The sequence below is a fragment of the Haemaphysalis longicornis genome, unplaced genomic scaffold (assembly GCF_048455015.1).
Source record: "Haemaphysalis longicornis isolate Haplotype H1 unplaced genomic scaffold, Haemaphysalis longicornis Haplotype H1 scaffold_1, whole genome shotgun sequence".
Lineage (NCBI taxonomy): Eukaryota > Metazoa > Arthropoda > Arachnida > Ixodida > Ixodidae > Haemaphysalis > Haemaphysalis longicornis.
In genome coordinates this window covers 155,412,828-155,425,619 of record NW_027526203.1, presented here as the reverse complement: position 1 = coordinate 155,425,619, position 12,792 = coordinate 155,412,828, and the positions used below count along the sequence as shown (strand labels likewise).

Below are 12,792 nucleotides of genomic sequence, written 5' to 3'. Positions count from 1 at the left end.
TTGACTCGAAATATCTTTTTTAAATTGAAAAGCTACAACTACTGTTTATTACAGTATAAATTATTAGTCGCATAAACAACTTGTACTATACGTTAAGTTTTAATTAAGGTTTAGAAGTACTCTTTTATAAGAGGGAAAGTGATTTGTGAACGGCATACGCGGCTGAGTTTAGCGGAGCCGGGGATTCGGCGGCGAAGCGTATTTTTTCTCGTTTTTTTTTTTTTTTGCTTGCGAGTCGGCGGTCATGGTCAGCGGTGCCATCGGTGGCATGTGTCTGCTGAAGGGCCGCTGCACAGCGTTAAATTTCGTTCTGGAAGTCTACGAGTAGCGGAGCGATGCGTCATATAACCCCAAGTAAGTATACACGGTTGTTGTTCATTTCCACTCATAAGTCTAATTGTTGTCGCCTTACCCGACGTGCGGTCGGCATGCTGACAAAATCGTGAAAGGACGCTGAGTAACAGCTGATCGTTTGCTTTGGTGCCTTAAACAAGCCATAACGGCCAACTCGACCACGGAACTCGACCATATCACCTCTGTTCGTCGCTAACACGCAGACGATGTTTTATTGACCGGATGGTTAATCGGGTTCTTTCTTTGTTGTACTTTTCGTGTATTCTTGATGTCTTGACGCACTGTAGAGCTGTTTCTGTGAGCAAATGTTAATTTTATATGTTGAGAGCGACAAACGTAGGAAACAGGGTATCTTATCAGGCCACACAGCGAAAAAATTCTCGTACTTCATTCGTGTTAACCTTCCAGAAGACGGCCTTGTCTTGCTAAGAGCGGCAGGCATGCAGGGCGTTCTGGAGCAGTGGGCTGCATTTTACGGGAGTTCCTAATTTTGTGAAAATTCCCGTGTAGAATGTTTCTATTAGATGACCAATAACGCGCACTGATATATCTAAGCACCGTGTGTGTACATTACACGCCCACAAGTACCAATCATCACCTGTCTAACCGAGGTCTCACGCCCAGATATAACCAGGTACGCGTGTGAAATTGAAGGCTCTCTATTTTTTCCAGTGCCTCTATACAAGCGTGCCGAAGCGCAGGAACAGTTTGAAATTACGTGCGAAGGTGTCAAACAGCGTAAATGTTGCTGATCAGACGGTGCTTGCCTAAATAGCAACTAAATAGTGCCTCTGGGGTACCATTTCCATAATACACAAGCTGCCTTCATGCATTCGTTGTTCCGTAGCTGTTCCACAATAAGTTCAAAACATTTACTCATTTTGTGTGGTTGTTCAGTCTTGAATAATCCAACTGCTAAAGTCATGTCTTGTTAAAGCACGACCTCTGAAAACATTGTTGGCGTCCTGTGAGTTTATTGTATGTGCCTTCTCTTTGGTTTAAGTAATGACTTCAGTGTCAACACGGCAGCGCGCAGCTGATCGTAACTGTGTGTTTTTATGAGAAAGCCAGAGTCATTGAATATGTTATGTTGCTGGAACCCTTTTTGTAAATAAGCATGCTGGTGTGCTGGATTTTAAGAGTACATACTTGTGCTCTAAATATCTGTACAAAAGCCTTGCAAAACCTTCAGTGATGCCATCCATTTCGATACAGGTCCCAGCTGTGTCAGCAGTGCAAGGAGCAGACCAGCAGGCAACACAAGAAGCTGCACCAGGCATGCAACCAGTTTCCAAGTCAGGGTCATTGGATGGATCATCAGCAGCACAAGACAAGGCAGGCATGCCGCCAAGCTGCCAAAAACACAAAAATTCTAGCAAGGGCCACTGTTGAAAAAGCAAAAGGGCTTCGGGAGAGGTTGATTGCAGCCTACGATATGTAAATAGTAAAAACAATCCTGTACATTCAGCTGCACAATAAAGAGAAAAACAAGTGGTGAGGAAAGTGCCTTGTAGTGCATGGAAGATGTTCTTTGAATCTTGCTTGTTAGGCACTCAAGATTCGAACTATTTTTCTCGGGTGCAAAAAAATTAGTTGTTCAAAACCATCCATTGTATGCATAAATGTGACTTATAGCAGTGGCTTCATTTGCGATAGCCTTGGCACAGCATGAAACCAACTTCATTTAACTACCATGAGCAGCCATTTGAAGACTTGTGTACGTGCTTATTGAACTGAAAAAATGAAGTGGAAGTATTCTGCGTGGTATTTTAGCCCACTGTGTTCCAAAGTGGTATTCACTTGAGGGACCCTGCTGAGGAGGACTGTGTGTGGTGCCAATGACTGTGAGAGAGCTGGCACGTCCTCACTGCCCATGTAAACCTCTATTGAAGCCAGGTTCTATTGTGCACCTTTCACAAACTTTTTTGTGACGCCGCCACCTCCTCCAGCAACATATTCATGAAGGTGTGACGTAGGGGATCAGCTTTCACCACGTGAATGTCAGTTAAAACTTACATTATACGTTGTGGCTGCAGTTTTTTGTTTATGCACCATTGATGTCTGCCCAAACAATGGATTGAAAAATGTTAAGCTGCTCTTTCCCATCTTGCACTGTCAGTATGGCTCAAAAGGTTCTGATCAGTGGGGTAGAAGGCTGCCTCACCTACTTCTGGCTGTTATCAAGTTGCAGATTGTATCCACCCACTGCTGTTCACTGTGGCTGTATATTGTCATGCCGAGTGTACGCTGTTTTAAGACCCTTGTTTTGTTCGTTGATCAGATATTGTTGCCCTGCTTCTACTGTGCTGGCAGATGCTGATCGAAACACTTCTGCTCTAGGGTTTTTTTTTTTTTCTAGCTAAGCTTTTCTAGGGTTCCTTTCATGCAATCTTTTTACCGTAACCTAACGTCGCATTTGTTCACCACTTACAGTAACCATTTTGTTGATTCCTGCATAAAGCAGCGTGCGTACATCAGTATGCTGGTTGCGAAAATGGCAATGCTGGTAGGTAGCTACAAACTAAATCCTGGTACCAATATGTTCACAGTGGCTCTTGGATGGGACAATAAATACATTGCTGCGACATGCTTATGCCTTCACTCATTTTCACTGCATAGTTTGCATGTTTGCTGTTCACCAGCCTTCAAAATTTCAAAACAACTTCCTCAAGGTAAGCTTGCACTCTTGCTTTTGTTGTATTAAGCAATGCTGGCTCTTGGATGGGACAATAAATACATTGATGCGACATGCTTATGCCTTCACTCATTTTCGCTGCATAGTTTGCATGTTTGCTGTTTACCAGCTTTCAAAAGTTCAAAACAACTTCCTCAAGGTAAGCTTGCACTCTTGCTTTTGATGTATTAAGCAATGCTGTGCTTTTTTTATTAGTGTTACAAAGTATGACTGTGGTGAGGGCTTTTTTATAAATGAGTGAAACGGAATTCTGCACTTTGCTGTTGGCACAATAAATTCACACAGTACTCGCTTAGTGCAGTCGCCAACTTTTTCTCTGTGCTCAATATGCCTGTCTCCAGGCGCTGAGCCAGGGTTCCACTAACGCAAACAGTTGCTACAGCAACACCTGCCACTGGATGGGGAACACAGTGACCAATGTAGAATCACAGCGACTTCATTGAATAGCAAGCATGCATGCCGGTGATCGCCTCATATGGCTTCACCAGTACAGCCGGTAAAAGGCTTGTCTATAACACAGCTTTCGTACTCAGCCCTATCCTGCCCCGCCGGTGGGGGATTTCAATAAAACTACTGCAGAATTCTGAAGTCTTAGCCCTTAACTTTTGCCTTCAACAACAACATGCACGCAACGTTTACAAACAACGGATGCGCAACGTTGCCCGTATGCACATTTTTTCACGTTTCAGCAATGTTGCCAAATGTGGGCCAACGTTGGACCCATTCAAAAACATTCATGCAACGTTTACAAACAACGGATGGGCAACGTTGCCCGTATGCACGTTTTTTCACGTTCCAGCAATGTTGCCAAATGTGGGCCAACGTAAAATCAGTGTTGGACGCATCCAACAACATTCACGCAACGTTTAACGCATAGGCAATGTTGCCCACATGCACATTTTCTTGCGTTGCAGCAATGTTGCCAAATGTGGGCCAACGTTGGATACATTCATGTAACGTTTAAAAACAACGCATGAGAAACTGCCATTTACACGTTTTTTTCGCGTTGCAGCAATGTTGCCGAATGTTGGCAAATGTCATATTTATGATGATAAACGATTTCATGTGGAGTTACATAAGCTGCCTAAAAATTCAAATGATCCCGTACAGCACACTTGAATGTTTGCGATATAGTTACAGGATACGTTAATTTCGGGAGTGTGGTTAAAAGTGATCAACGCGTACGTACAGTTTTTACATATTTAGCAATGCTCACGAAAAACCTTCAAATTAACATTGTCTGTGTACATGTTTATCTAGGTTACCGCAATATTGAGGAATGTTGAATGTATAGCAGCTTTCCATTTATTTATTATGTGAAACACCACACTAACCCATGTTTTGGAGAAATTACGTCGCCTATAAAAGTTCAAATGGTTATGCCCAATGGACGTCTTAGCCACAGTTCACTGCAACGTTTTTAGATTAGGTTGGTTTAGAAAATGTTGGTTCAATGTACCATCGCCTCGTGTTCTTTAATTACTGTACTTTAGCTGCATATAATACGGCACTTACACGCACACGCACGCACATAAATGAAATCCCCATCGTCAGCCTGTCTACTGCAGGACGAGGGCCCCACCCATGCAGGAAAGAAAAGCATTCTTTCCTCCTTGCACGGCACTTGCTTCGCGCCATCTCCGCGACCCCGACCTGCCCCGACATACAACCTCCCCCCCCTCCCCCCCCCCTCCCTCCTCGCCCGCTTCATCGCAAGGGGAAAAAACGTGGCCGAGCTTTCTCTTCTCGCGCAAACCCTGCCGCAGCCCAAAACGAAGAATCTGACGCCCCTGCGCCGGCTCCCTCCTTCGCCCTGAGCACGGCTTTTGAAACTCCTTTCATGACGGCCGAGCTCCTGCGGGTCATTCAAAATGCAAAAAGGAAAAGTGCGCCCGTAGCCGAGAGGCAGCACTCGCGCCTTCTTGACTTTGCAACTTCCACTTGTCTTCCGGCACCCTCCCTGCTCAATTTGGCCTCCAACTTGTCCCTCCCATCCTAAAAAAGAACAAATCTCCCAAACTTTTCTCCTCTTTTCGTCCTATTTCATTCACGAGCGTTGGCTCCAAAATTCTCGAATCCATGGCGCTCGCACGCCTCGAATTACAAGTATGCACGAATCTGCAACTTGAACCCTGGGCCGCAGGCGGGTTTTCCTCGCCAGCGCAGTGCCATTGGATTCAATTGCCGACCTTGTCTCTGCACTAGAAAACGCGAAGGCTACCAAAAACCGTGGCCTTTGTCGTCCTTTTGAACATTCGCAAAGCCTTCGACCGCTTACGCCAGGAGGCTATTCACGATGCAGTAAAACGCTGCAAAATTACTCGGCCGTCACCCTCATCTCCCCCGACGTTACAAGACTGGACGAGGCCCGCGACTCCATCGCGCAAGAACCAAACAAGCAATACCCATACGCGTGGGTTGCATCATGCAATGCACCCGCTCGCATCCCAAGCATCAAATTTGGGTGACAAGAATCCTGCCTACTCAGCAGGCTCCGTAACTGGCTCCGTACTGCAGCCTCCGTACCAGTGCTCACCTACAACTGAATGAGAAAATCAACAGTCCCACTTGTTCTTCATCCACATAAATCAAGCAGCCTAAAATATAGAATCCAATTCGCAAATCAAACATAAAGGCAATACAGATTTCGCTCAAATTCCAAATCAAATAACTACCCGCTCTTCATTTAAAATATGAGTTACAAACAGGCCAGAAAATATTTTGGAGCTGGAAAGACGGGGATGAGGGGAGATTTGAACTAAGACACACTTTGTGTGGCTGGGGCCCCTATATGTACACCACGCTATGAATGCGAATTCTCAGTGTAAGGAAAAATGTAAATTTGTGGACGTCCTATAGTGATATCGCGTAATGATGTTATAACACACTTGCAGTGATATCGCATGGATGTCCACAAGCAGATGATCTTGGGTGAAACATATTGTATGGACATCACATGAATGTCCTGAAATGACTGGATATTGTGACCATTTGTGGATATCCTATATGGACTTTCGTGGTTCGCTGGGTTCAGAGGCAGACCGCAAAAACTCTACATCGATGTGTGATCATTTAGAAACACAGCTCTCGAAAAACTGCAGAAATGCATGTGGAGAAGTGTCACGCTGAGCGTGTAGATTCCCCCATGAAATCTTAAAGGAACCGTGAACGTTTGAACGTTTCTCAAAACGAAAGAAACGCGTGGTGCCGGTCCGACGGATGGCGTAGCCAAACTCGGCGGCAGATCCGTTTATTTTAGTCCCTCATTTGTTGGATGATCACACAATATTATCTTAGAGTGGATGCAGCCTCGAATAAAATAATACCGCCATTCCGCATATCGTGCGTTACAAGCCAGGTGCTGCACCGTTCTAAGACGGTCATTTTTTTCAAGATGGCCGCCGGCTGTTCCATGAATGAAATTCGTTTTTATTTCATTTTTTTAGTAAGCGGGTAAATCTCATCGCCGTTCTTGGTGTTAATGAAAATATACCACAAATATGGCACCTTCGAGTGAAGGTTGAGCGCGAACAAAATATTTTTTTGTTGAGGAAAAACTTACAAAAACACTCATTTATTGCTGTATCATTTTGTAAAGCTAAAAAAATACACTAACAGGCTTCGTTTACGTTGGAGAACAGAATTTTAACAGGTCAGGCAGGCAGATTCCAGATCATAGCCAATACTTTCTAGCCTCACTAAGTTATCAGTGTCGTGCGTGAGCTCGCGTCATCCGCAAATTCCCCCGCAATGATCGTGTTGGCAGTGGCATTTCTTTGTGTTGCACATGGGCCCGCGGCGATTTCCTCCACGTGTAAGAAATCGAACTTCTATTATTAGTCACGCAGGCGTAATTATTATAATCATCGAAAAACTACGTCCAATAAATACAAATACAGTAGTCACTCGTTATAACGAAATCGCTTTATTCGAAATATCGCTTCATTCGAAATTTATTCTGGTCCCAACCCAAATGGATGCATTTTAGGCCGCATTACTCGAAGCGCCAGAAGAGCTTGACCCGCTTAGAGCGAATTACCCAAGTAGCACCAAAACATTAGAAGAACGTAATTTTTTTGTTAAGTGTTAACGTTAGAGCAATGTTCTTAATGTCATTTTTTTGAAATGTTTAACTAATGTTGTCAAAAACGTTACAATAATGTTTTGGAAAACATTATTTAAACGTGTACAAAACATTTTTACAGCATATTATTAATGTTAGCGTTACATTTCCCTAACGTTGCAGCGAACAATCTAATAACGTTCAAAAAACGTTTAAAAACAACGGAAAACGTTACATCAATTTCCGCCAAACGTCATGCGAACAGTAAGAAAGCATTTCTACAACAAATAAATACTTTTGGAGTTACGTTTACCTAACGTTGCAGAAACAAGCTAGAAAACATTTTAAGAACAACTAAAAACGTTACAGTAACGTTTCGTCAAACATTATTGCAACTGTGAGGAAGCATTTCGACAACATATTAATTATGTTGGGTTTACATTTACCTAACGTTGCAGAAAACACGCTTGAAACGATCTTTTAACATTGCGAAACCTTTTCAGAATGTGGACCAGGAACGTTACAGTGACGTTTTGCAAACGTTAGCATTGTTTCTGTTATCCCCGTATACCGGATACGATGTATTTTAAAGAATTTTCAAAATAACCAGGAAAAGTGAAAGTTCAAATAAAATTTTATTTCATTTTGCAAGGTTACATATATTTTTTTTATTTACATTCCATTGCTGCTGCTGTGCAGGAGAGGCTATGGATAGCACACTTAGGAAGAGGCTCCATCCAGGGGCTGGCTGCGTCTCTGTGGAAAAAGTAAACAATTTCTACTGCAGTACGCTGCAGCAGTAGGCTATTTTTGCGCGAAAAAGTAGTTACCGCCTAAGGATTTGTTTAGTTAACAAGAGCGCACACACGCACACACTAAATGAAGAGTAAACGAACAAGCAGCTACGCAGCAACTCGTGCTAATCATATGACCAGAAGAAAGAAAGTGCACAAAATTTTGGGTCACCTGACTCCCAACTTGAATCCCCCGAGTTCACTGTTGCTTGTTTACGGAGTTTTATGTCTTCTGCATGGTCCATATATTTTTATTAGGCAGAGATTAGGATGAAAATCATTTAAATATAAATGCACTATTAAATTTTCAGAATATCAGTTTATTGCTTACCTTGTGGGCTCCTGTAAGCCCAATATTTGCAAAGAGGAGCCAGTCACCAAAAATGTGGCCCGCTATCGACTGTGGCCTGGGTCACACCCGCAGCAGCTGGAAACATAGGGCGCGACTAGTTATGGGCTGCATAGCAATTCATAAATTGAACTACTAAAACAAATCAAAATATCATCTCAGAAATTTTATACACTCACCAAATACTACTAGGGGACGGACTCTAAGCCTCTTGGACCTTTTTCTTCTTTTCTTCCTGTCCAACTGTATAGAGATGACAGCTACCTGAATCGAAATAACAAATCTGAAAATTCGCTTGGTTGTAGAAGCGACGTTTGCTCCTCCAGTGCGGCAGATATTTCACCTAAAAAAGAACACAAATTGCTAAAAGGTATTACAGATGGGTCACACAAAAGAACACACCGATTAAACACGAATGCGTATAATGGTCCAAGTTTACTTGGACCATTTACTTGGTCTTGGAGCATTCGTTATCTATTTAATTCGCTTTTACATTTTGATTGGCTAACCCGCTAGCAATTTACACAATTGAGCAATATTTACTTACCGATTTCTATGGTTTCGGAATTGGCACTCATCGTCGATGAACTCCGTGGCTTTCCCGGTTTGAGGGTATCTTGAAGACCATAGCCTGCAATGAAAGTGAATTGGACTCTTTACCAGCTGCTATTTACCAGCCTTTTGGGGTGCATTTCTCACAACTCAAGAACGCGCTATGCTGCTTAATGCATTTAAAAAATGTAAGTCGCAAACGAACGCATGTGCTCGAACAGCGCACTTTTTCCCACCCTCTGTGACACCTTCAGCCCTCAAAGTGCCCCTTTCTAACAAAGTTGGCTGTATAGTCACGCAGGTTGTCTGGTTGCTTATCGCCAGCGAAGAGAGCTACGACAAACGGCTCAGGTTTGCAGCTTTTAACAATAGCCCAGAAGTTTGACGAACTTTTTGCGATAGGTACACCGTCATACCGTCTACGTTAACCAGCAGCAAAATAGGCTACCAAGGGGTGCATTCTGACCTGTTCATTTGCATTAGTGTCGACTAATTCCGAAGTATCTTGCACACCCCCCCCCCCTTTTTTTTTTTCGCGTTAAAGAACCCCGGCGTTCCCAACATGATTATCGCATCGCCAGGCAATTGGGGGCAAACGTTATGCTTTTTTTTTTTTTTCAAAATTTAGCACAGCGAACTAACGTGAGACGCACATTATTTTGTTTCACGTGCCCATGCCGCTACCTCACCTGCCAGACTGAAGTGAAAATCATTCGAGTGTGCGCGAGGTTAGTTTTCCGAATTCACTTTGCACAAGGAGCGCAAAAATCGTTTCCATGCAACGAACCCGTAACATCGATTCTTCCATCAATACTGCCTGGTATATCTCACCAAACATACCAGGCCCGTTCACACTTGCGACGCAGCGACGCGATTTCGGAAGCTTTTGCCGCCCGGCGACAGTTTTGCCGTTTGGTCTCGGCCAATTTGTCGCCGCGAAAGCAATCGCGTTGCTTCGTCACAAGTGTGCACGGGCCTATAAGCAAGAAAATACTCACGAGCTGCTCCTGCACACCTTCCGCAATTATTGTTTTCCTGGTATGTCGCTCACATTGCACAAACGTCGCCTCTGGCGCTTCAATTTGAATATCCGGCGATTAAACGGGTCTCGGTTGTACAGTAACTCCGTCGAACAGACTACGACTGAACAAGCATGCGCCTGCGCATATACTTACGTCTAGAACTGCAGTGTGCCAGGTAAACGATCCGGTGCAACGACTGGAGCTGGGTACGCGGGGTCCTCTCGGCAGCGGCGAGAAAAGACCCCTTGGGCCAGCACTTGCTTGGGCCCTTGCCCTTTTTTCTTTCCCTCTCATATGGGGCGAGAAGGCAGTGGATCTCCAAGCAACTTTCCGCAGCCGCTGTCTGCGGCTCAAACCTGTCTGAATGAACAAAAAGCCGTGGGGGGATGCGTCTACACAAAGAAACGTCGCACAATGCGACGGGACACTTATCCACCCGACCTTGGGGACAGCGCCGCGGGGTTCGCCTTTTACATTCCTAAGTGAAGACAGCCCTACCTGCTCGTCTCGACGGACAGAATGAGGAGGACTCGCGAGCAAGATTTAACATTATTTCATAAGGCATGACTTTGAACGAAACTGATCGATCGTGATGCACGAATCAAGGAACGCTTAATAACCAAACATGAAATACGAGTGGCTGTACGTCCAGTTTTATAGTAGTCCGGGATGTAGGGAGAAAATTTGTCAAAAACACCAGTGACATTTTTTTTTTAAACTAGAACTTAAACGTTTTGATTCACTAGTCAGAAATATGATGCTTCGATCAAAAAAGAATTCTGGGCAACTCGTACCGAATAACTATACTGCTTGCTGTGTGGTCACATAACTACAAAAAAAGGTTTTTTTTTTTTCGTACATGCATGTTTTAAACAAGCGAGTGCTCGAGTGGAGCCTTGAGCACTGTTAGCGAACACGATTACGTAATTTGTCGCCTTATCGCCGATAAAGCATGCCTTCGTCAGGAACCCCTTCGCACATGGAGCCCCTACCCCGTTAAACGGCTCCGACAATTACAGTCTCACGACTAGAAATAATAGGATATCATTTCACAGTAAACCACTGAATATTACGTAGCACGGCTAGAAACTGCTCTTTCTCTAATGTTTTCTAAAATGTTTTCTGAGTGAATCTAGAGCAATCTCTCCCCTGCCCGAACAACCACAACTTAATAGGAAATAAGCCACAACGAGTAAAATCAATCGGCTTTGTAATAGGTGTTGCTTGAAGTGTATTAAAGAAAAACATAACAATGGACACAAATCGTAACATAAACTTTTGAAACGCGGCATTAATAAAAAAAAATCAGTAAGTGCAGTAAATAGTCTACCAAAATCAAAATGCAACAACACGTCCAAAGCAAATAAGGCATACAAGACCCAGACAGAAGTCGGTAGCTGGTACCAACAAATATATTTTACATGACCTGCTCGAGACAGCGCACCGCTGGCGTTGTTTTATTACCGCTGTTTCCAGAAAACTGCACGTGCACTGCTTGCGTACTCAAACGCTTCGTCGTCGTTTTCTACCGTCTTTGTCTTCTTCCATCGTGGCACGTTAGGAGCACACTACGAGTAACCATATCTATTCTTCAAAATGTTTTTGCATCGAAATGCCTGTGAACCGAGAAGTCCGCGCATCGGAAAGCCCGTGCGCCGAAACGTGCTTCACCGAAATGTCCCAGACCCGGTCACAGCAGTAACAAGGAGACACTGTGATCGGATGATTCGTTTCATATTAGCTCGATGGCATAGGCGCCAACCAAGTGGGCGCTGAAAGGCTTGATCTTCCCGCCCTCCTCCCTCCACCCTCCCCATTTTTCGAGGGCTTCGTGTCTCTGGGCCGCACACGAGGATGGGAAAAACATGGGTATGCAACTTTTCAACAACAAACGCAGCTGAAGGTGTTAAACAAAGTTCACGTAATTCGTGGCTATATATTGCCCTTCGGCTGATTATCAGGAACGAATACTTCCTAATCGTCTTGCCCTGGCCTGTGTGAAGAATTCTGGCTTTGAGTTAGCACAATGTCTGCAAGGCACAAAATGGGAAAAAAGGAGTCATTTCAATTACATTTGAACCAGGATGTAACGAACTTCCATGTGACTAATTCCTGGATTTAACAACGTTTTTCAAATCCCCATTGCCAACCCCATTGAAAACGGTGCGTTTTCGACCTGATCTTTATATAACGAAGGCATGGCAACAGTTACACCTTGATGTAACGAATTTGCTACGCTGACGAGCCATTGTTTTTTGCACTTTTTCTGAAAAATTGTCTGGAAATACGCACTAATTTAGAGAACACTGCCCGCACTGCAAACTACCGTGCGTTTCCAATGTGAGTGTGGTGTCGGTTAGGTGCTAGGCCCAGCTGTCGGTGTGTATAGTCGCGCGTCTTCCAATGCTTTCTGAGGTGTAGGTTCGTTGGTGATGAGTTCTGCTACTAGAAAACGAAAAGCTTCGTCTTTTCAAGACAAGCTCGCAATTTCAGGTGCCGTCTCCGCCGGCAAGAAGGATCAACGTTGTCGTCCGGTACAGTAGCCCAGCTAGCACCTTCTCAAAAAGTTTGAGTGCAGCAATTAAATAGCATCAAGTTCGCGAAAAGGCGCCCTTTCAGCATACGTTTGCTCCTTGAAACTTGTTAAGGCAGCGAAGAATGTCAAAAGGCAAAATTGATACTTAAGTTACGCTTGCGAATACAGGGGTAAATGACCTTGATTCTTTGGACTGCCGTGTACTGAAAAACTTCGTGGGAAAGCAGAAGCCGCAAATAGCGCATTTTTTCACTGTGAAAGAAATTCCTGAAGGGAGAATTCACGATCTCTGATGTCAAGTATTTTGATTTAGTTTCTGCTTCATTTACGCGTGCCTTAAATCGAAACTTGCATATAATGAAGACCTGCATGTAACGAAAAATTGAATTTTTATCATCTTTGTTACATCCAGGTTTAACTTTACGGG

At 43.9% G+C, this 12,792-nt stretch overlaps 2 long non-coding RNA genes across 2 annotated transcripts; one reads left to right on the top strand and one right to left on the bottom strand.

Annotated features, from left to right (window-relative positions):
- The first annotated feature begins 234 nt into the window (after positions 1 to 234).
- LOC144138268 (uncharacterized) lies at positions 235 to 2,235 on the top strand. Its single transcript, XR_013315860.1, has 2 exons — positions 235 to 354; positions 1,570 to 2,235. It is a non-coding gene; the product is annotated as an uncharacterized LOC144138268 (long non-coding RNA).
- A 5,530-nt stretch (positions 2,236 to 7,765) lies between these two features.
- LOC144166698 (uncharacterized) lies at positions 7,766 to 10,249 on the bottom strand. The gene is made up of 4 exons (XR_013321731.1): positions 9,983 to 10,249; positions 8,803 to 8,886; positions 8,435 to 8,598; positions 7,766 to 8,333 (listed from the first exon to the last, which is right to left on the bottom strand). It is a non-coding gene; the product is annotated as an uncharacterized LOC144166698 (long non-coding RNA).
- Between the last annotated feature and the right edge of the window lie 2,543 nt (positions 10,250 to 12,792).